The 21,858-nt window shown below is 42.8% G+C and overlaps 1 protein-coding gene across 2 annotated transcripts in view; it reads right to left on the bottom strand.

The window, feature by feature from the left end:
- LOC109984174 (receptor tyrosine-protein kinase erbB-4) overlaps window positions 1-21,858 on the bottom strand; it is a 222,756-nt gene that overhangs the window by 110,393 nt on the left and 90,505 nt on the right. The window lies entirely within an intron of this gene.

The following is a 21,858-nucleotide window of genomic DNA, read 5'->3' as shown; positions in this document are numbered from 1 at the left end:
TGTTGTTTTTTGTTTTGTTTTTTTCGGAAACACAAGCAAGAAACACACAAACGCACATGGCTGTCACACTTCTCTGATAGCTTTGAACACCCTCTGGCAAACATCTGAAAACGACACCGACAACAGGAGCACATGTAAACTTGGCTACACTTGTCAAAGCAGTCATGTAACCCTGCAGTAAAATGCTTTCTTTACACATCTCAAAATGATGGATATTTACTCTCTGATGTCGTCAAACCAATCGTTGCAACATATAGATCCTGTAAATAATGGTATTTATCTACAGCGCTGATGATAAATGCTATCGACCAATGCCGGGACTCCCACTGTAATTAGTTCCTCCCATTTCCACCCATTAAACTTTCATTCCGTCCCTGCCAGCCTTTCTACCGCCACCAGTCAGTCAGTCAGGCTCCCCAGCCACAGTCCTGCTACCATCTGCTCCGCTCGGCTGGCACCATCGCCATGTTACCACATGCTCGACTGGAGCTTTGTGTGTTCTTGACGTGTGTGTAAGTGTGTATATGTGTAGAACAGAGTTGGAGTGAGACTTGATGAAACTGAAAGTCCCTCACATTTTGTTGTTGAGTACTTACATTACCTCAAATATTTCCAACAGTTATCAAAGCCAGAGAAATTCGTAATGGTTATAGTTGTAACGGGACGTGTCTTATGAGGGGGCATCGTTGCCGTGGAAACACCTGATGTTACGTCAAAGACTGCATAAAAAAGCTGCCGTGCTGTTGCTGTAAGTGCTGCTGCGATAAAAGAAGTCATGTTGTTTATACTCGGATACATTAGCTCGTCTGTAAACATTTTCTCTTCCTCAGGTCTGTTTCGCCCGGTCGTCTTGACAACGGTCAACTCGGAGTTCATTTTCATCAGGGCGGGGTAAACAGAGAGAATCACTCCCGTGATTCCCCGCCAGCCTTGACGTCATCTTTTGTGACTGTTTTGATTTAGAGCCCCCTGGTGGCAGAATGTACATACTGCACGTTTAAATAGAAATACATTAAGATTTTTGTTTTGAACCTGCATATTTGTATTAACCACTACAACGCGTATCACAACGGCTCTGCAGTTCACTGTTGCTCGGACAAATAATTACATGGGGTTATTTGGTACAGATTCTGAGAAGGAGCCAATGTTCTGCACACTTTACGTCGAGTTCATCCGACTGTGTGAATCGCTGTAAACACTACAGCACGTAACTCAAGTGTTCTCATTGTTGTGATGAAAACACAAACAAGCACAGAGACGTATGTATGGGTGCTTCAGCATGTTTTTCAGCAGCTCTGTTTGTTTTCTCGAACTATTTGTCCAATGTCAAACTGGAAACTCAGCGCTCTCTGGCTGTGCAAACTCCCTTTGTTAGAAATGAACCATGAACATCACGCATTAGCGGGAATCTATTTCATGAGCCCTCGAGGTTCAGATAAAAGAATGAAAAAGAAAGTCCCCCAGTGGCTTTGAGAGTCTAACATAGTGATGTTGGTTTTAAAGAGCTCATATGATGCCCTTTTTGGGGTTCATATATTTAATCTATGTACTTACTAAAGTATGTTCACAATAGCTAAAGTTCTTAAAAAGTGTCTGTTTTCATGTACTGCCGCTCCATGCACCGGCTCGCTTCTGACTCTGTCTCTAAGGCTCTGAAGTGCCCACGTTCAGAGTCCCCACGTGTAAGTCTGATCTGATTGGTCGGCCTGTCGGCTCTGCCGTAATTGGTCAGTAGCTCAGCACGGTTCTCGGAAATGTCCCGCCCCTTTTACCATATTGGGAATGCAGCCACTTTGCCTCGGAGGGGAGCAGCAAAAACATTAGCACCTTAGCACTACTGTGCTACTGCAGGCTACGGCATATCGTGGGCGTGCTACAGAAGTTAACGGGCGTGCAACATGAGCTGCTGGGCTTGCCACAACGAGCCAATGGGCTTAGATCAGTGATCTTACACTGACAAGACGTCACACTGGTAAAAAAATTTCGAGGGGGGCTAGAACCAAGCGTTATGTGCAGCTAATGCTACAGCTAACAGGAGAACGTAGGAGAAGCCGCGTTTCCTCCCAAGACCAAGTTTAAGTGTTCCTCATCAGAAAAAAGAAAAAGAAAAGCCAATGGACTATTGCATAGTTGAATCTGCCCCTATATTGGACAACATTGAGAGCTCATAAACTCCAATATTGCTTTATGGATCGTTGGCTCGGCAAAGATGAAGGGGTGGGGGTGGGGGGGGGGGGGCTTCCTCTCCTCTGTGATCGTCCATATTGCTGCAAAACACAATGGCAGTGAGGGGACCTGAGCAATGGTGATAAATGAGATTTGCTGACCAAACACACACACGAACACACACTGATGAGATGAAATGATTTAAGAGCGCGCCACAAACTCAAAGGAAGTCCGCGCGAGAGGAGCTCAAAATTGCTGGGATCGATAAACGAAATGTGCGTGCGGGGATTGTATTTGGAAAGGTTAGCTGGCGCGTGTAATAATCCGTTCTCCGTTATTGAAACCAAACTCGCAGGTGAGTTTACGTCTGTGTGCGGCGATAAAAGATCAGAGGGGAGAGGTGAAAAGTGAGGGGGAAAACAACTCTCAAAAGCCAATATCGGCAGTTAAACACACACACACACACACACACACACACAAAGAAAGAGATATGGGACTCATTCGGGGAGAGACAGCAAGGTAACTCCAGGAAAAGAAAGAGAAAAGAGGGATTGAGATAGAAAGTGAGACACCATCTTGTATCGGTGAGTGGGAATGACATCTCAGAGCTTTAGCATTCTTATCAACACGCTGTACTGTAAATGCTTCTTTCTCCGGGCTCATTTCTAAAGTGTCCAGATCCATCTGCTCTACCTCCACCTGTTCCACTCTCTCTCCTCTCTTAATTTATTTTTCTCTGCCTGTAGCCATCTATTCCTCAGCCTCATCCCCCTCCATCTCTCTCCTACGTCCCCTTCGTTCTCTCTCTCTCTCTCTCTCTCTCTCTCTCTCAGAGGCTCTGCGCTGGACGATGTAAGTATTGAGCTGTAGCCTTTTTTCCCCAGTTAATGCATCGGGTGACACAGGGTCCACGTCAACTTGACAGGCTCGGTGTGTGTGTGTGTGCTTTTCTGTGACTGTGTGTGTCTGTTTGTGTGTGGTGGTGATGGGAGGGGGGAGGGCGGGGGGTAATCTGTCAATCAGAGCAGCAGCCACAATGTTGCTACAGTTGTCAGAAGCTTCAGTCATCCTTTGTATTAAACAAAGAGAAATAACATGAAGATCTGAACCAGTTTAGAAAAACAACAAGAGTGAGTGTGCATCCTCACAGGCTTAGCTTAGCATTTAGCTTAGAATTTTTTTATAGGATGGCATCCTGTTTAATTTAAAATTAGATGAAATAGCTCCCAGATTCAGATGCCTTCTGTGTCATCGTATCCACTCCATGCTCTAATCTGTGTGTGCTCATGTTTTGTGTTTGGAGCACAAAAAGGAAACTTCTGAGCTGCATAACCCACTTTCTGCTGCTGGCGTCTCCCTTCAAGGGCTTTTTCTTTTTTTTTCTGGCTGAAAGTGACAGAATTTAATCTCCCTAAATTGAATTACAACTTAATCCTGTCTCGCAACATTCTTACTGGAACGCACAGACAGGGTTTTTCTGGTAACAATAAGGGAGCATCGTAGCGTTTCTTAAAAGAAGCTGTGTCCTTTTCATGCGGGACAGGTACGAGTGTGCATGCATGATGGGTTTTGCTGTAGAGTCTCGTTTCTCTTTCAATCGTGAAGTGAGAGAGCGAAGACAGACAGCTACGTCCCGACTTATTCTCACTGACATTCTGCTTGTTCTCACGTCCGTCCTTATCACCGCTTTCTCTCTTCTTCTCTGCTTTTGTTCCCCCCCCCCCCGCCGTGTCTGATCTCTTATCATGTTTCTGTCCTCCTGTTGCAGCTGCAGGCTCAGATTGCTTCATTTCTTCCATCCTCTACTCCCCTTTCTCTTTCACTTTTCCCCTCTTGGTGCATTAGCATTAGCCAGGAAAACAAAAGCGAATGCCTGATACATTAGCCCAGCATTAGCATTTGCTAAGACTTAGCATAGCTTGGGCTAACTTTAAAAGCAGCAGTGGTAATGAAATCTTCTTGTTACTGTTCCACCTCTAAAATAGTTGTTTGAAAGTCGATCTAATAGTACAATAACTGACGTCTATTCCACGTCCACAGAGGGCCTCTGTCGCCTATTCGCACTATGTAACTTTAGCAGGATGACGCGGTTATCTCGCACATACAGCTGTACAGTGATAGTTCATGCAGCAGCCTTCAGCTGAAAAGATACCAGTGAGCCCGTCTCTGTACTGTTTGATATAATAACTGAGGCTCAGAGAAGGAAGAGGAGCTGGAGCTTCTACTATCAGTCATGTTTCTATGAGGAGGAACTTTTTGATGGATAAAAAGTCTGACATGTTGGCAATGCTTCTTTTCAATACACTACAGTGGAGAAAATAATTATTTGATCCCCTGCTGATTTTGTAAGTTTGACCAATTACAAAGAAGTGAGAGGTCTATAATTTTTATGGTACCTTTATCTTAACAAACAGAGATAGTCCAGAAAGAAACATTGTATAAAGTTATAAATTCATTTGCATTTGATCGAAAGTATTTGATCCCCTTCAAACCAACACGAATTCTGGCTCCCACAGACCGGTTATGTGCCCGGGAGGCATTCAGATTAGTCCTGTCACTTTCAGAAAGTACTCCCAATCTCTGCTCGTTATATAAAAGATATAACGAGTATAAAAGACACATGTCAACAGAATCAATCTCTTCCTTTCCAACCACTCCACCACCATGGGTAAGACCAAAGAACTCTCAAAGGACATCAGGGACAAGATTGTAGACCTGCACAAGGCTGTACTGGGCTACAAGACCATCAGCAAGAAGCTCGGTGAGAAGGAGAAACTGTTGGTGCAATTATAAGAAAATGGAAGAAATTTAAAATAACCATCAATCGCCCTCTGTCTGGAGCTCCATGCAAGATCTCGCCTCGTGGGGTAAGGATGATCATGGGAATGGTGAGGGATCAGCCCAGAACTACACGGGAGGAGCTGTGTAATGATCTCAAGGCAGCTAGGACCACAGTCACCAAGAAAACCATTGGTACCACACTGTGCCGGAATGGATTGAAATCCTGCAGTGCCCGCAAGGTCCCCATGGTCAGGAAGGCACATGTACTGGCCCGTCTGAAGTTTGCCAATGAACACCGAAATGATTCGGGGAAGGCTTGGGTGAAGGTGATGTGGTCAGATGAGACCAATTTGAACTCTTTGGTATAAACTCAAGTTGTTGTGTTTGGAGGGAGAGAAATGCTGAATACCAACCCAAGAACACCATCTCCACCGTCAAGTATGGAGGAGGAAACATTATGCTTTGGTCTGTTTCTCTGCTAAGGGTACAGGACGACTTCACCGCATTGAGGGGCCGATGGATTGGGCCATGTACCTTAAGATCTTGGACAAGATCCTCCTTTCCTCAGCCAGAGCACTGAGGATGGGTCGTGAAAGGGTCTTCCAGCATGACAACAACCTGAGGCAACAAAGGAGTGGCTCAAGAAGAAGCACATGAAGGTCATGGAGTGGCCTAGCCAGTCTCCAGACCTTTATCCTATAAAAATTTGTGGAGGGAGCTGAAAGTTCGAGTTGCAAAGCGACAGCCTCGAAACCTTCAGAATTTGGGAAAGATCTGTAAAGAGGAGTGGACCAAAACCCCTCCTGAGATGTGTACAAACCTGTTGACCAAATACAACAATCATCTGTCTTCTGTGCTTGCCAACAAGGGTCACTCCACCAAGTACTAAGTCATGTTTTGCATGAGGATCAAATACTTATTTCCTTCAATCAAATGCAAATTAATTTATAACTTTATGTATTGTTTTTTTTCTGGACTTTGTGTTTTTATATTCTGTCTCTGTGTGTTAAAATAAAGGTACCATAAAAATGATAGACAGCTCACTTCTTTGAAATCGGGCAAACTTACAAAATCAGCAGGGGATCAAATAATCATTTCCTCCACTGTATGTGTGTTTTACAACAGTGCTTTTGCCCTCAGAGACCTTCAGTGGGTCACCAAAGCGCACCTAACCAAATTTCTACACAATGTTGCTTTAAGGAAAGTTCAGTGTCCCCTAGTGAGTCCGTCTTGTAGAGGTAAGTGGTGTGGATCAGAGCAGAAGTGAATTCCTGCATCTTGAAATACTGAGGTTTTCTGGGGGAAAATTGAAGAAAAAAAAAAGGCTTCACAAGAAAAACAATATCCAATTTAAACACAGGAGAAAAAAAATAAACGCAAATGTCACAGGAAACAGGATCAATCTTAGTCATACATGGCGGAAAACTCCCCCGCTCTGAGCTGAAATTCTATCCCAGAGAAGCAACTATCCATCTTTTCCTCACACACAAACACACACACTAATCAAACACACACACACCTGGCATTTTGACTGACACACTCCTACACCACCAGCTTCAAATGGCACAGAAACCTGGACCAACATCAGCTGTGGACTGTATATTTCCCGGCCTGGAGGCCTCTACTCCCCTCCCCCCCACCCTTCATCACTACTACCACCACCACCACCACCGTCACCTTCATCATCATCATCACCATCATTGTCGTCATCTTCTCCACCACTCAGAGGCCACACACCGTCCTGAGGTGGTGGTGCTGACATGGCAGCTGTGAAGCTTATAGGCTCAGCTTTGTGTATTTTTGGATGAAGAGTTCCATTCCAATACTTGGAAAAGTTCCTCCTCATAGAAACATGACTGATAGTAGAAACTCCAGCGTAGTGTAATGGGATTATTGAGCGTCCTGCAGGTTGCCCTTGGTTAATAGAATTGTAATATTTTTTACAGAGAGTTAATAACGAAGCTCAAATGTACGATATTTCAGAGCACATTTTAATGCATGTGTGATGTTTAAAGCGTCTTTAAAGACTCCCTCCCCTGTGACCTCTTGTAAAGTAAAGTAAACCACATTTCACTTCAGTGCGTTTGGCATGACTGGAATAATAAATAACCAACCTAAGGCGCTCATATATTAGAAAAAAAAGTTAAGACAGGAAAAGTGTTTCACTTTTGTTCAGATTCTGAAAAAGTAGCTTTTACTCTCCGAGGATCTTGATGAATCTGAACCAGCGCTCCTTTCAAACATCCCTACCTGCCTGAAAAACTTTGACATTCCTAACTTTTTGGGAGCATCATGGTGGCACTTTTTCAAAAAAATGTGTTGGCTTCTTTCTTTGGTGTGTCGACTTCTAAAGGCCGAGGACCGAAACACATCCCTCAAACAGGGTCGACCCTTTGAATGGCGCTAGCACTAAGCTGTTTGCTGCCTCTGTTGGACTCGGCTGTGCTCATTTGTGAGCATAAATGTACCGTAAACTTAATTATAGACTTTAAAAAAAACAACTTAACTGCTTAATTATGGCTGCAGCTTGTATTCGTCTTCATTTTCTAGTAATTTGCAGATTACATTGTCGATAAAAATGGTTCTTTAAATTGTCCAAAGGACCAAAAGACCAGATGCCTGATGACTCCACTTCATTATGTTGTAAATGCAGCTTTAATAAAGACAGCAGCGTCCTCTCATGACCCATCTCTGATTGATGTTCAATTCTTGCAGCTGCAAAGGAGATTCATTTTTCTCCCCGCCCAATAATCAAACACACAAATTCATTTCTACAACTATTTGCACTGTCACCCTCCATTCATGAATATTACAGCTACAGCCAAGAGTTCTTAGCTGGTTATGAAAAAGACTGAAATCAGAGGTACCAATTTGTCCACAGGGGGCGCCAAAATCAACACAAACCGAAAGTTGCTTACAGAAGCTTTTAAGGCGACTTTGCTGGCAAATGAACAAAGCGTTTCCTGTTCTTGGTTTTGATCTACAGTCGTCTCTATGTGACGTACAGTTCCCTTTTCTGTTCCACTGTGACATAATGGAGGTGCTCCATTGGCCAATAGAAACACTGGAGCAGAAGTTCTGCAACATTTTGTGCGATTGTACACACTGTTTTGTGATATTTAAGTATGCCGACTTTGTCATGGTTCCACATCCTTTAACATGAAATAATATAACGTTACTGTGCCTTTAAGGCGAACAGGCCAGTTCTGGATTACCAGCAGGGGGCGAGGTAAGCCCTGATGTAGCCTGCGAGCCAAAACTCAGGGAATAAAACATCCTTAAACAAAGCTTCTCTCATCTCCACTATATAAACGACCCAGATTTAAATTATACAAAAATACAATGAGGTTTGGTTGGAGGTACCCAACATTCACAGTTTATTCCCTTTAAGCTTACTAGGGCATCCCCACTGCGAGTTAAACTTCAAATTGTCCCTGACAGCTTTGGGAGGTTGATCTGGGGCCAACAGGGGGTCAGACCCATCAATCAGCTCCCAGCAGGTTCTCTTCCCCTTCATGCTCACCGACCCCTACAGCGCCTCTTCACACCTCCTCTTCCTCTGTCTCTGATTTTTGTCACTGATTCTTTTTCCTCTTTTATTCCTCCTCCATTTAAGCCAGTTTCCCTCTCTTTCTCCCTCCCACCGGGCATTTCCATGCATCTCAATCCTCGTCCCTTGCAGTCGCCATCAATTATCAGTCCATGTCTGCGACACACACACACATCATGCACACTCTAAAAGGCACGAGTGCCAGGACTCAAGATTGTGTAACTTTCAGCTACACACACGCAAATACTGGACCGGCTCCTTCAAAAAAGGGCAATCACTTCTCGGCGGGCGCAGGGATATCACCTGCTCCGCTGACACAGGTGGGTGGGGGTGGGGGGGCGGTGTCGTTTGTATAACAGATGTGTGCGTGTGCGAGCTTGTGCATGTGTGTGTATGTGTGTCAGGCACAGGTTTAATGACTCGTCCCAGCCAATTTTCAGCCGGTGGCTTCTCTTTGTGAGGAAATGAGGTTTGTAGTTAATGTAGCACAGAAGGGCTGCCTGTGATCATGCGTGTGTGTGTGCGTGTGTGTGTGTGTGTGTGTGTGTGTGTGTTAGTTCCATTGAGTTGGCTCCGAGCAGAATATTAGTAGGAACCATATGGGAGAAATCATTATGAAGGAGCGTTGGAGAACATTTATGCAGCGATGCCGGCGTGTATCAATATCGGCTGCGCCTTCAGTGTAAAGATGCATGCAATGTGTGTTTGTTCAAGTGTGTTGAGCTCTCTCTCTCTCTCTCTCTCTCTCTCTCTCTCTTTATAAATCACATTACGGTGTGTGTTTGCGTGTCTGTGCGGGGGAAAGATTCACCAACTTGAATGATTTTGAAAAACAGCGGTTGTCTGACAAAACTGTGTGCCAGGAAAAGTCACAGACACAACCCTCCCTTTCTCACTCTCAGTTCTACCAAAACATTTTCTAAAGAAGTGTGTGGAGCCGGCGCTTCAAAATATGACGAATGATTCACATTTGATGAATTTGGAAGAGCAGGGAACATGAAGACGTGTTTAATAGTGAGAAACATTCATAGTGTGGTGACGTTCAGGCAGCGAAACGACACATTGTGGTTTCAGGAAAGCGTCATAATTTGGGTTGAAGACACACTACACTGCACATCTAAGGTACGTAGGTCACATATAGTGTCTGCAACTTAAACAACTTGATGTCAAAAGCATTCAACAGTGTCTTCTTAGCAAGCGTAGGGCCAGTGACCAAGCCTGTGTGTTTGATAGCTTAAAGACACACAAACACACTGACACACAATTGATCTCAAATGCACCAGAACACTCACACAGCTCATCGAGAAACATCCAGTATGGATGCACAACTGCACGGCTGCACATGTAAACACACTAATAGACAGAGTGCCGTGGGAGCACGGGGGGAGTACGGGGGAGGAGGGGGAGGAGGGGGGGGGGGGGGGGGGGGGTGGCCTCCCAGTGGAGGAAATAAGTTTGGGTTGGATGTAATGAGCAACTGAAAGGCAAATGAGCCCTTCAGTGTGACGGCCTCTATCTAAACCCAGACAGCCTGTGTCGAGGGAGACGCTTTATTGCTGAGAGAATCCAAAATGTCATTCATCTCGTTGTACTCTGGCCTCCCTCTTTCCTGATTTCTACCCCCTCACCCCCCACCACCTCATTCCAATCATGTCATCTTTTTTTCATGTTAACCCTCTTCCTCTTCCACCTCCCTCCCATATTTCCAACCTGGCTCCCCTGTCAGTTTTGACATCCCAGCGTCTCCTGACTTTGCCATTAAAGGATTCCTCTACTCCTAAAAAAAAACAAAAAAACAAAAAAACCTTTCTTTCCTCCTCTACTTCTCAACTCTCTCTTTTCCCAATTCCCACTCTTTCTCTTTACTGCCAAGCCTCGCTCCTAACTTTTCCACTCTGTGCCACGGGCTCATGGGCCAGAATATGACAGACTTATATAAACTGGATGAAAATGTAACAATGCCAAGAGCAAGTTCAGACAGACCAAGTGAACATCTTCATATTGCTTGTTGTTGGGTTTTTTTTGACAAGCAGTACCAAACTCAGAAATATTACAGCAATTTAAAACAACATTAGCAGAGCTGCAAAGCCTCACACTCAACCTTAGTGCTTCGCAGAGTACAGAGTACAACGAGCAGAATGAACCACAGCGGGGTATAACCTTCACAGGAAATGTAATGGAAGTTATGTCTCAAAACATGATGCGTTTTGAAAATAAGTTGAGTAATCCGTCAGGATATTTGGATTTAGTTTACATAGTTTGTACTCAAAATGAATAAGGTGCTATAGATGAGGGTCCCTAAGGACTCTATGGCATTGGTATTTTCCAATGACAATATTCATTTGTTTGATTAATCAACATTTGTTCTATTTAAAGGTTATTCAATCGAACAGTGTGTTTGATACTACGATGAACACCTTCTTTGTCCAGCAGTTTATGTCTTTGAATGGTGTCCTTACAATTCTCCTCAATTTGAGGTGAGCTGGTTTTACCTGCTGCTGTTGTTGTCAAGGTCAAGAATGGTGCTTCCATCCTCTCACAATCTCTGGGAATGTCCTGAGTTAGTTCTTGCCCTGGAGACATGCTACACTTTTAAACAGGAGTGTGACTGTGGAGTTTGTTTGAAGATGTTCCCGGGAAAGACGGTGAATCCAGAACCTCCAGACAAAACAGTCAAAGGAGTGCATTACAACATGGTGTCATTGAAGAAGAACTCTTTGTACATCACAGATGACGGGTAGCAAACAGACAGTGTGTACTAGAGCGGGTATTTTTTTTTTCCTTTAAAAGAATAAGATGAATGCTTGGAACAGACAGTGCTGCAGAGCTGCACAGTCTGGCTCTTGACCATGGATTGTAGCCGTAGGCACAAAAAAATCTCAATGGAGACAATCGGCCGAAAACATGGCAGCAACATCAAACAGAACTGAATCCCAGCCCATTACAAAACCGCTTGAAAAACTGTTGCCAGGAGTGAAATATGGAGCTATTATGTTTACAGAGTTGGCCAAGATGGACGCTCAACCAAGGCACTTAAACACTTGTGTTTATGGTTGTGTCTAATTCGAGTGCGCCCCACTTATTTCTGACATAACTTGTTGGTGTTTCTTGCAGTATTAGGTAAAGATACCAAACCAAACATAAGTCATAAGAATTTTGACTAAATTACATATATATATATATATATATATATATATATATATATATATATGTATATATATACACACACACATGATGTAACTACCATAAGTCAATCTGACATTGAGATGAAACAACAAGCTCCACCTCAATTTTGTTGGCTTCCCAATTTTTTTTTTTTTTTTACCAACTTTGTTAAACAATGAACAACACACTCTCTCTGGCACACCAATGAAACCAATTTTCCAACACATTTTACAACAAATGAGTCGACTTAACTCAGCCGCGAAACAAAATAGCTTTGTACTAATGAGCTGAGAACACTTGTGCAAACTCCTGACTTACAAATGATTACAACACTAAAAAAAAAAAAACTATAATATAAAAGTACCATAAGAAGAGAATATACTGTATATACTGTATCTCCAAAGTTAACAAAATCACCAATTAACAAAATATTGTTCAACTTGCTTTGACCCTAAAAAAATGTCAAAGAAAAACCCTTACATTATGAAATGTACAAAATGTCTATAAACTTCTGTCCTTACTTCAAAGCAACCCTCAATGTCTCCTCCACTCCGCACCCTCCTCCTCCTGCATCGCCTTCCCTATCTCACCCTTTTGTTTTTTTGTCTTTTTTGTTTTTAATTCCGCGCAGCCGCCCTCATTCATCTTTGGCAAAATCAATAACCATTCGCCGGCCTGCAAGAGTTGAGGGATGTAAATAGCAGAAATCTGACATTCGCAGGATATAAAACAACAGGCTTTCAATATAATCAACAGTGGTGCCGGTGCCATTCCTCAAACAATCCATAGCCTTATTAAAAAGGGGCCAATAATTTAGCCCCGGTGTGCCGGCCACGCAGGGAGCATGACAATAGTGTCTGATGAGTTAGGAGTTGTGGGTATGACAGTGTGAGGATTTAGGATGAGGACGGAGCATGGGGTGATATCTATTCATGTTTACAAGGATATTATGTGTGTCGCATCATTTTCCTTCACTGTTGTCCCATTGGTGATTTACTCAAACATGTTTTGCTGCGTTAGCTTCTCATTTGTCTGGTTGTATGAAGGTATTTCTCTCTCCCATAAAAAGAAGAACACCTTAAAAGGACACTTCTCTGTTTCATTAACATTTTCTGATTACATTAGGATCCACTAACAGGGTAAACGGGCTTACTTGGCCTTTTTCTTGTCGCAAAAAAAGAAGGCAAAAGTGGTGAAATAATCAAAAGTTTCTTCTCTATCTAACCAAAAACTTTAACACTAAAAATGAGAGCCACAAATCTTTTTCCATGGACAAAAAGAAGACAAATGGATAGAGCACAAGGCACACATCAGGCTGAAGTTAAGTTGCTGCAAAAGAGATACTAGAACCCAAAATAAAATGATAAATGGTGCGTTTCTGTGTAGGAAAATGCTTGCATTCTTATGTGTTTGTGTGCATTATTTCTCATGCAGCGTTAGATTTAAGCGTCTCTGCTCAGATGTGTGTTTTTCTGTGGGTGTGTGTAGCTGTGTTGTGGGTGTTTTTCTACCCTCGCAAAGCACAAGTAAGAAACTGTTTTTGAGCTCGGTGCTGCAGGCTGTGGAAAACATGTACTGTATGTGTGATTTTGTGATTCTGGGCTTGTTATGTGGTACATGTGCACTCCACAGCATCCTTTAAAAAAAAAAAAAAACATTTAAATGAATGCACGAGTGCTTGTGTTTCTGCGGCTCCAATCAGACAAGGCAGTTGTCAGACACTCAGCAGGAGAGTCTGTCTGTGTGAGTCAGTTTTCAACACAGCCTGCTTCGACTGAGAGGGAAAAAACTGATCTTGACCTTTCCATGCTGCCATCAAATCAATCGATAATTATCAAATTAAACGGGTTATTATGCTCGGAGTGTATTGAGGGATGGTTATTGCTCATTGGGGTGGTGATGAATTCAAGGACTCGTGGACAATTCCTCCAACCATCCTTTGTTTACTTCCTGGAGCTCATTCTGTGACACATCATTGGGCTATCAGAGGAGCTCCAGAAAGTTCTAACTAAACTTAGCATCTTGACTTTATACACAATCATGTACATGTTGAGGACAAACTAGCACCACTCATACAGGATAAAACCAAATGCACAGACTTTGAACTAAAGGTCAGCAAAGGTAAATGGCCACAAGCATTTGAAGTTCTGTCCCAGCAGCGATCAGAAACATTCCCTCCCAGGGACAAAATATAATCAAAACACGTTTTTGTGACCAACCCACTGACAGGAAAATGTGGCTCCAGGATGTCTGATGATGTTTGCATTAGCAGAATTGGAAGGTTGTGAACTCTAGATAAATTGGAAAGACACATAGCGCTCTTGGCGACTAAATTTGGAATTCTTGGATGAGTCCTCAAATTACGTCCCAAATTGATTGATCTCAGTCTGCTCAGTAAGTATTTTCACATGTTGAAGTGTCGAGAGAAGCTGTGGTCCTTTTATATGCTGAAAGAGTCTGCAAGTCGCTGGACTTTCACCAAGAAAATGGAATGTCATATGCTTGGATCAAACCAAAGCTTGAAGATGTCTTAACATGCCAATAAATCACTTTGTATGAGTTGTCTTTTCAGGGATTAGAGGAGGATAAGGTTTTCTTGCTGGACAATGAGCCAGAAAACAAGATGCTATACAGGCTTTTAAAGTCTTAATTTACGGTAAGTCATCAAGTTCCAATGAACTCAAACCAATGTTCAAGTTGTTTTCTCACCTATGTCTTGTATTTATCTGGCTGGTAAATGACAAAGTCTTTTGGTTGGTGCTCTTAATGATAATTTGGTAATTTCCTAAAAAGCACACCAAAGAAATGGCCTGCACTCTTGGTAGTTTATAGTTTTTAGAGGCTTCAGTCAAAGACTCGAGGCTCTAAGACCACCCCCCATAACCACAAAGTCTGCTCGTTACACTGCAATGCAAACCAATAGGCTAGCTAGCTAAGTGGTAAGTCCTTAGAGCAGTGACTAGGCTATGAGCAAGCTAGCAGGTTAGCATCCTCTGCGCAGGAACAACATGCACAAGCAGTATTCACTAAATGAGCTTACTGTCAGCGACACTTATTGATTAATCATTGTTGAGCAAATGCAACATGTGTTCCTCCGGACTGATCAGCTGCTTATTGTATTAGCAAGGTTTCAACTCCAGGAATCCATTCTGGTGATTTGGATTGGTTTTAAAGGAAGGTTTCCAGCTAAGGAAACTATATATTTTCCAACGTGATGTCACAGTTTTTCATCTCGTTCTAGTTTGACTCTGTAAATCTCACTGCTCTCCTTGATATCGGAGGTGATACTGAGGCCTGCTCCAGCATGGTGGGATTTGAAACAAAGAAGCGACGGTGGGCGGTAGGTAGGTACGTGAGGGAAGTTTCTTTCAATCCAAGCTGACAGTATTGACAAATGACAGGGGAGTGAGTGTCTGAGCGGGTGTGTCTTTACTCTGTGAGACGCCACAAGAGTGAAAGAGAGAGACGAAGAAAGACTGCAGGAATGAGAGGGGGCTAAGAAAGGCAGGGAGCTTAGTCTGCCTTCAGGGGGAATACGTACGCAATACGGTTCAAAGTTGGTAATTTTCACAGGTGGGGTGGAGGAAGGAGGAGTGAGAATGGATGGAATAAGGGATGTCTGATGGAGAATAAAAAGCAGTTTCGAGAAAGAAATTGAGTCAAAAAAATGACAAAAAAGTTGCAGAAGTGTAAGGAAGGAAAGCTTTTATAGCGGACATAATGATGGCTCATATTTTGCCTCATAAATGGGTCTACTTAACAATTCAACAGACTTTCAGGTATGCAGCAAAGGTATTCATGGAAATGAGGATGAGGCTTGGAGTTCAGAGAAGGACAGAATAAGAATGAAAAAGAACGGGAGCCTGAGTGACACAGAGATCAAGATTCAATGCAGAGAAATATTGTTTGCATTGGTGTCATGCATGAGGTCTGCACCTATATCTATGAATGTGAGACTTAACAATGGTTAGGAGCAGGGGAGCAAGGTTGGTGTCACAAGGGAGCAAAAGGGAAAAGTAAAAAACATTTTTATGTGCACTGTGCAGTTTTGAGCAACAAATTCCAGTATGTGCTTTCCAGAAGTTAAACAAAAAAAGAGAAACCACTTTCATGTTAGCTTAGCATTGGATAAAAGCAGGAAACAATGGGAAACAGCTAGCCTGGCTCTGTCAAAATGTCAATTCATCGTTTGGCTTTATACGGACCCCCGAGGACAAATGATCATCGAACAGAGCCAGGCTAGTGTATGCTAAGCTAATGTAGCTTCAGCTCCATTTTACCATACATGCAATAACCTTTTGTGTCGATATTCCAATTATTGCCAAAGAACAAAAATCCCTTTTAAAAAAAAAAAGCTATGATGTCAACCTGATGGTTATATCACTGCATTTACTCATAAACTTATAAACTTACTCATAAACTTTACTTCTTACTCATAAACTCCCACACAGTTTGCTGACCTCTAGTGGATTCACTTGTCACCAACGGCTTCAGTGATGTTGAAATGTAAAAAAAAAAACATTGTGTACATTTTCTAACATGGAACAATGCAATCAATAACTTCATTTCAGATAACTGTCAAACTATATTGCGAGGCCGGTTCTCCTTTGCCCATTTGAATCCACCTATTCCTCGTTGTTTGCTCTTTTTTGTTGTGAATTTGAAAATAAAGCACGAAGAGATCTGGCTCCCCATCGAGCTGGTTTGAAATTAAGCCAGCTGCCAGATTACTTAAAATGCAGTCACAGGGATCTGCCATTGCAACCAATCAATTTCATTTCAAAGCTTGCTTTATAATAGCTTGGCAGATAAGTTAAATGGCCATCTGTTTCCAGACCACCCATCAAGGGGAAGTGACGCCAGGAAAAGTTCAACGCTTATGACCTGCAACGGTTTAAAAAGCACATCTTCCTACCCCATTTCATATACTTGGGACTTTCCTGTAAAATATACGATAAAAGACATAATTAGATCCCAGTCAATTTCCTCATTACAGACAATGACATGCTGCTGGTTTCATTAAAGAAAGACTGGGGGATCCCCTGGTCTCAAGGAGTCCACCCTAGTCACGCCATCAGAGCTTAATTAAATCTCTGATCATTAAAAAGTGGCTCTCCATCCGTTAATGCCAAACTCAAACGACGGACGAAGCATGAATATTTGATGTTCTCAGTCTGCCGCATCTCAGCGGAATTGTGTCCAGCTTCAAATCTTGCAAATTTGTCACAGAATACTTAATAAAAAAAAAGTTATTGAGGAATGTCCTCATTCACTCCGTCTCGCTTGTCCTTCAGTAAACAACACACAAACAAGCCTGGAGAGGCGTTTAAGGTGGAATCGCCAACGCTCTGCAGTTCTGCAGCTTAGCCAGGGAACTACTTTTTTTTTTTCTTTTACATCCTTACCTTAAGTGACAAAGCCCCAGTAGCCTTCTCAATTATGTTGTGCAGGTGCAGTCAGCAAGAAAGAGTAATTGCACTGGGTGTTTGGAGCTCCCCGAGACGGATTGGGAGCTCAGGGCAGAGCTGTCAGGGGCTCCCAAAGGACTTACAAGAATGAGTGTGTGTTTTATAGATATTTGTGTGTGTGCTGCTGTCACCCCGCCGCACGAATAACAGTATGTTTTCATTTTGCATGTGCATGTTTGGCACAGCGACATGCTCCCATGCACATCGTCGTTGGCTGTGTTTGCATATGCACAATGCGGCGGAACGATATGCATCTATTAGTTGAGTGTTTGCGGTGTCTGCCGTTTGACAACTGCATCGAGCCGACCCCTGGCGGCTCCCTGGCAGTGACAGTCGAGTCCCCGGGACCTGTCAGCGCCGTCACACATGCCCTCAGGCCCCCTGGAACCTTCTGGATGCTTGGGCAATAATGCTGCAATAAGCTCCTTGTTACGGGTATGTCATTGAGCCTCGAGGGACATGCTGAGAAGACTGCAGGGTCACCAAGAATCAGCCAAATAAGAAGTAATTTAAATAGGAAATCCCATAGCAATTTAGTAAAAATGGGAGATAATAAAGTGTGATGCCAAGCATAGAGACGAATCATGGGAAGGGAGGGAGATTAAGGACGACTAAAGACATCAAAAAGTGAGGATTATGGGAAGTTTGCAGTAAATGACCTTATTGGTTTGAAAAAGCCTTTTCTTCAGCACTTTTCTGTTGCACAATCATACTCAAGAGGGCATAAAAATAAAGACACCAAAGTGCTTTTTTTTTGTCTCCGCCCAGGAGAATGGAGTAATTGAAGACTCCTGAGCATCCAGCTGGCTTTGATTCAACACCCAGCAGCATCAAACCCTACCATTCTCCCGCTTCTCAGACTAGATTTCACTTGGGTATCCCTTCACCAATCCCCACTGCCGCGATTGAAAACTTTGGATCGCTCTTGAAAAATATTTTGGGGGGGTTTGAAAGGTTCACTTTGGTGTCAGAATTTCGGCAGCTTCAAGCCAAAAAAAGAGAGGACGTGGGGAAGAAGAGCTGCTGTGGCTTTTAAATTCTGTTTTTCAGGGACTGACAGGAGAGGTTGTGATCAAGAAGAGAACGTCAGTGCGATTTGAGAGATAACTGCAGCAATAATTAATTCTCTGGTGATTTGAATTAGTCAACATAGCCTTCTTTTAGAGATACACGGGCACAGGGGAGTTTCAGGACCATTTCCTTTGCTTACCATGCTCAGAGAAAAACTCTAAATATGGCTAAAAATGTTACTGACGATGAAATGGTTGGAATTGCAGAAAATGTCTGACAAGGTATGGCCTTTTACACCTTCACTGAGTTCATATATTCCGAAATGTGTCCACCTCAAATGGCTGTATCCGACTTAAACAATGGCTGTTTCTTCTTCCTTTCGTTTTCATGCCTTTTGCTAAGTTTTAACGAGCTGTGACAACAATCCTGGTATCTCCTGAGGGTTTGACTAATAACTGAAAAAATCTTAACCTTAACCATCCCATAATGTTCAAACTCAAATATTGTTCACTACTCTAGAAACTACAACACATCTCAGCTAGGACTTTGCAACAGGAGATATTAATCCACTCAGCTCTCAGGGCGCTACGCAAGCAGGCTTCAAAGTTAAGCGCATTGCATTCTGTTAGCTATAAGTGGATACACTTTAACAGTACGTTTGAAAACAAGACTAGCCAGCTAACCATCCAAGTCAACCAAGTGGACATCAAGACTTTCTCCAACAAATGGTCCACCATTTTAAAAGTTGGTCACGGTGTGAATAAGTTGGTTGAAAAGAAATGAGATTGATTAATCGCTTTCATTATAACCTCAATTACAAGTGTATTTTACTAGCCTGACATTTTTGGGTGAGGGCGCATACTTTGTTTTTTACACAGTTTTGTCGACAGACCTTTGAACAAACTATCCAGTAAGTGTAGTCATCTTTTGTGTTAATATGGGCAAATTTAATTTCACAACCACAGAGCAGAACAAGCTTTGGGCTGCTCCCTGAGGTCTTTGGCGCCCTCCAAGGGGGGCCTCAACCAATGCTCCAATTGTAGTAATTAGGTGTAGGCTTGTTAGTGAATTGTATAGATTGCAAATGAAGGCTTTGACTGTGTGCCTTTCGCTGTTGGTTACTGATTTTAGATAAATCCGACACAAGGTGACCAGCGCATTGACTTAAACCTCGGAAAAGTTTCACCAGAACTATTTTTGGTAATTAATTGAGACCCTGCAGCCAATGAAAACGAAGCACTCCCCCACACTCTGGTAAACACAAACATAAAAGACAGAGTGGGCGGATCTGTTTATGCCCTTGCGGTCGTCATTGTTTAGCCAAGCAGACAGGAGAAGGTGGCGGACAAATGAAAGAAGAGGGTAGACTCTGCAGGCGACGCCGGCACCTGCTCCAGATGTGGAATAAGGCACAGATGTCCTGGTTTAATTAGCCTTGCCAGAGGTGCTGCGGCATGATTACCCCTCTCTGCCCTCCAGAGAATGCCTGTCTTGATGGGTGTGTGTTCACAGACGATGTGGAAGTGGGAAGAATAGAGCATGTGTGGCCGTCTGTTTTCACCCTGTCTGAGTTCGTTTGGGAGATGTTGTTTGAAGCGTATACAGTATGTGTGCGCCGTTCTGATGTGGAACAGGAGGGTGGAATAAAAGGAGAAAGTTTGATTATGCGTCTGTTTACAAAAGCATGTGCATCATTACGCGCCTCCTTGCTTTATGTTTCCACGCCATTCAGGCTACTCCATCTGCCAAGTAAACCAGAATGACCTAGTTGGGAGTGAAATGTGCCATAAAGGAGCGCTGATGGACGAGGGAGAACACGATGCTAACGACACGGCTACATCCACACGCTCTTGCTCTCGTCTAATGAAGGCCCCCACACCAGAAACAGCCACCTATAATGGGCCTCGCCATCACGTCGCTCATGCACGTCAACATCGGAGATCTCCAATTGACTTCTTTTTTTTTTTTTTTCAAAGCGCGAGTGCTGTTCACACCTCGTCAGGCGCACATCAAGTAGTTGGGAAATAAATGTAATCACGGAGGGAAAAGTTCAAGAAAATGTCAGCTCTTGGAGATTGTCAAATGGGCCGGGGTTATTCGGGACCGGTTTTATTCATGCAACTTCAAGTATCTGGGTTAGTCCTGTAATCATGGAATCTCTTTGTGGGAGAGCTGGTCTCGCTAAGCTAATGTCTTAGAGAATTCACAAATGACAGAGGAAAGACAAAAAAAGAAGCAAAAAAAAAAAAAAACTGTGTCAAACTACAGTATCCAAATTTGACAAGTCTGAGGTGCCCAAGTGTGATGATACTGTGAGGGAAATGAAGGCAGAGATATTTTAATTAGCGAAACCCAGGAGACACTTCTTTCTGCTGCTACACAACCACACATTCATTGGGGGAAATACATATTTAAGGCCATGATATACATGTTTTATCGAGTCAAAAGGTATAGTATGACTCTCGTTTCAATTCAGAAATAGGAGAGAAAAGTGAGCTGAAAAAAAGGTAACTGAAGTAACTGAAAAGAACATTATTCAACAAAGAACATATGGGGATCTGGTGTGTCCAGTTTGTGTGAGTTTGCAGGTTTTACAAAGCAGCCTATGAAGGTGTATTGAACTTAGTGCCGAGTCCCTTGGGTGCAAAGCAGAGGCTGTTCCATCCGTTAAGCACAAGTATCAACCGATCTAGTCAGTATGCACATACACAAACAAACACTCCTTCCTGTCTTTGCACGGGAAGGATTTAGCAAAACATAACAAGAATACTGAATATCTGATGATACAAATCCAAGCAAAATGTAGGAGATATTAAATAAATGGATGAATATTAATTGGCAGTCAGATGTTCTACGACTTAATTCATTTTCAAAGGCAGACTGAGATAAAATGCTTCATTATGATGTACCCCAAGGGGCCTCATTTATAAAAAAAACCCATCTTTTTGTTTCATCCTGCACAGAGTTGGCTTTCGAAGCAGGACGAAAATTAACAAATAACTCAGATTTATTTAGCCTTTGACATTTTGTGTTGATAGCAAAAAAGAGATTCTACTTTCAGATTCGTTTAGTTTCTTCTTTGAAAACTATTCTTTGGGATCTGCATTGCTGTTATGTAACAGCTTTGGTCTGATCAGCGTGGCCAAGTGCAAGAAGACAGCAAAATGAAGGAGCTTTTTTTCAAATCCAAGGCCTTGTTAGTAATGAATTAACCATATATGTGATTGTTGGCAAAGTTGAACACCTTACTGTCAAAATGCCAGTGGTGTTGGATTTAGTTTTGTGAACATTTTGTAGGAGTGGGAGGGCAGTAAGGGATCATGTGGATTTGATTGTGATTCCCGAGCAGAGGAAGAGGGATCTTCAGGAAAAAAGGGGCCGTTCACACCTTTTGGTCAATGACATCCCATGCTGATGAGCAGAGGTATTGTTTTTCTTATAACTAAAAGTTCACAGGATGCAAACACTTTGGAAGGACATTTGAAGGATTTCAAAGTTCACCAGAAACCCTGATACGGTCCACTGCTTGATGTTGCCGTAACAGCTCTTCTATCCTGACAATGTTGGCAGAAACTGCCATCAAAAGTGCCTCTTTGGATGCAAAGCTGACCCTGAACTCAAGGCTAGACCGCTGACAAAACTGCCTTTGTACTCCACTGTGTGATCATTCCAAAATGAATGCAAGAGTTTGTCTATTTGCATGCAGGGATCTGAAGA

This window comes from Labrus bergylta, chromosome 24 (assembly GCF_963930695.1).
Source record: "Labrus bergylta chromosome 24, fLabBer1.1, whole genome shotgun sequence".
NCBI lineage: Eukaryota > Metazoa > Chordata > Actinopteri > Labriformes > Labridae > Labrus > Labrus bergylta.
Note: the sequence above shows the minus strand (reverse complement) of the source record. Positions and strands in the feature narration are given on the sequence as shown.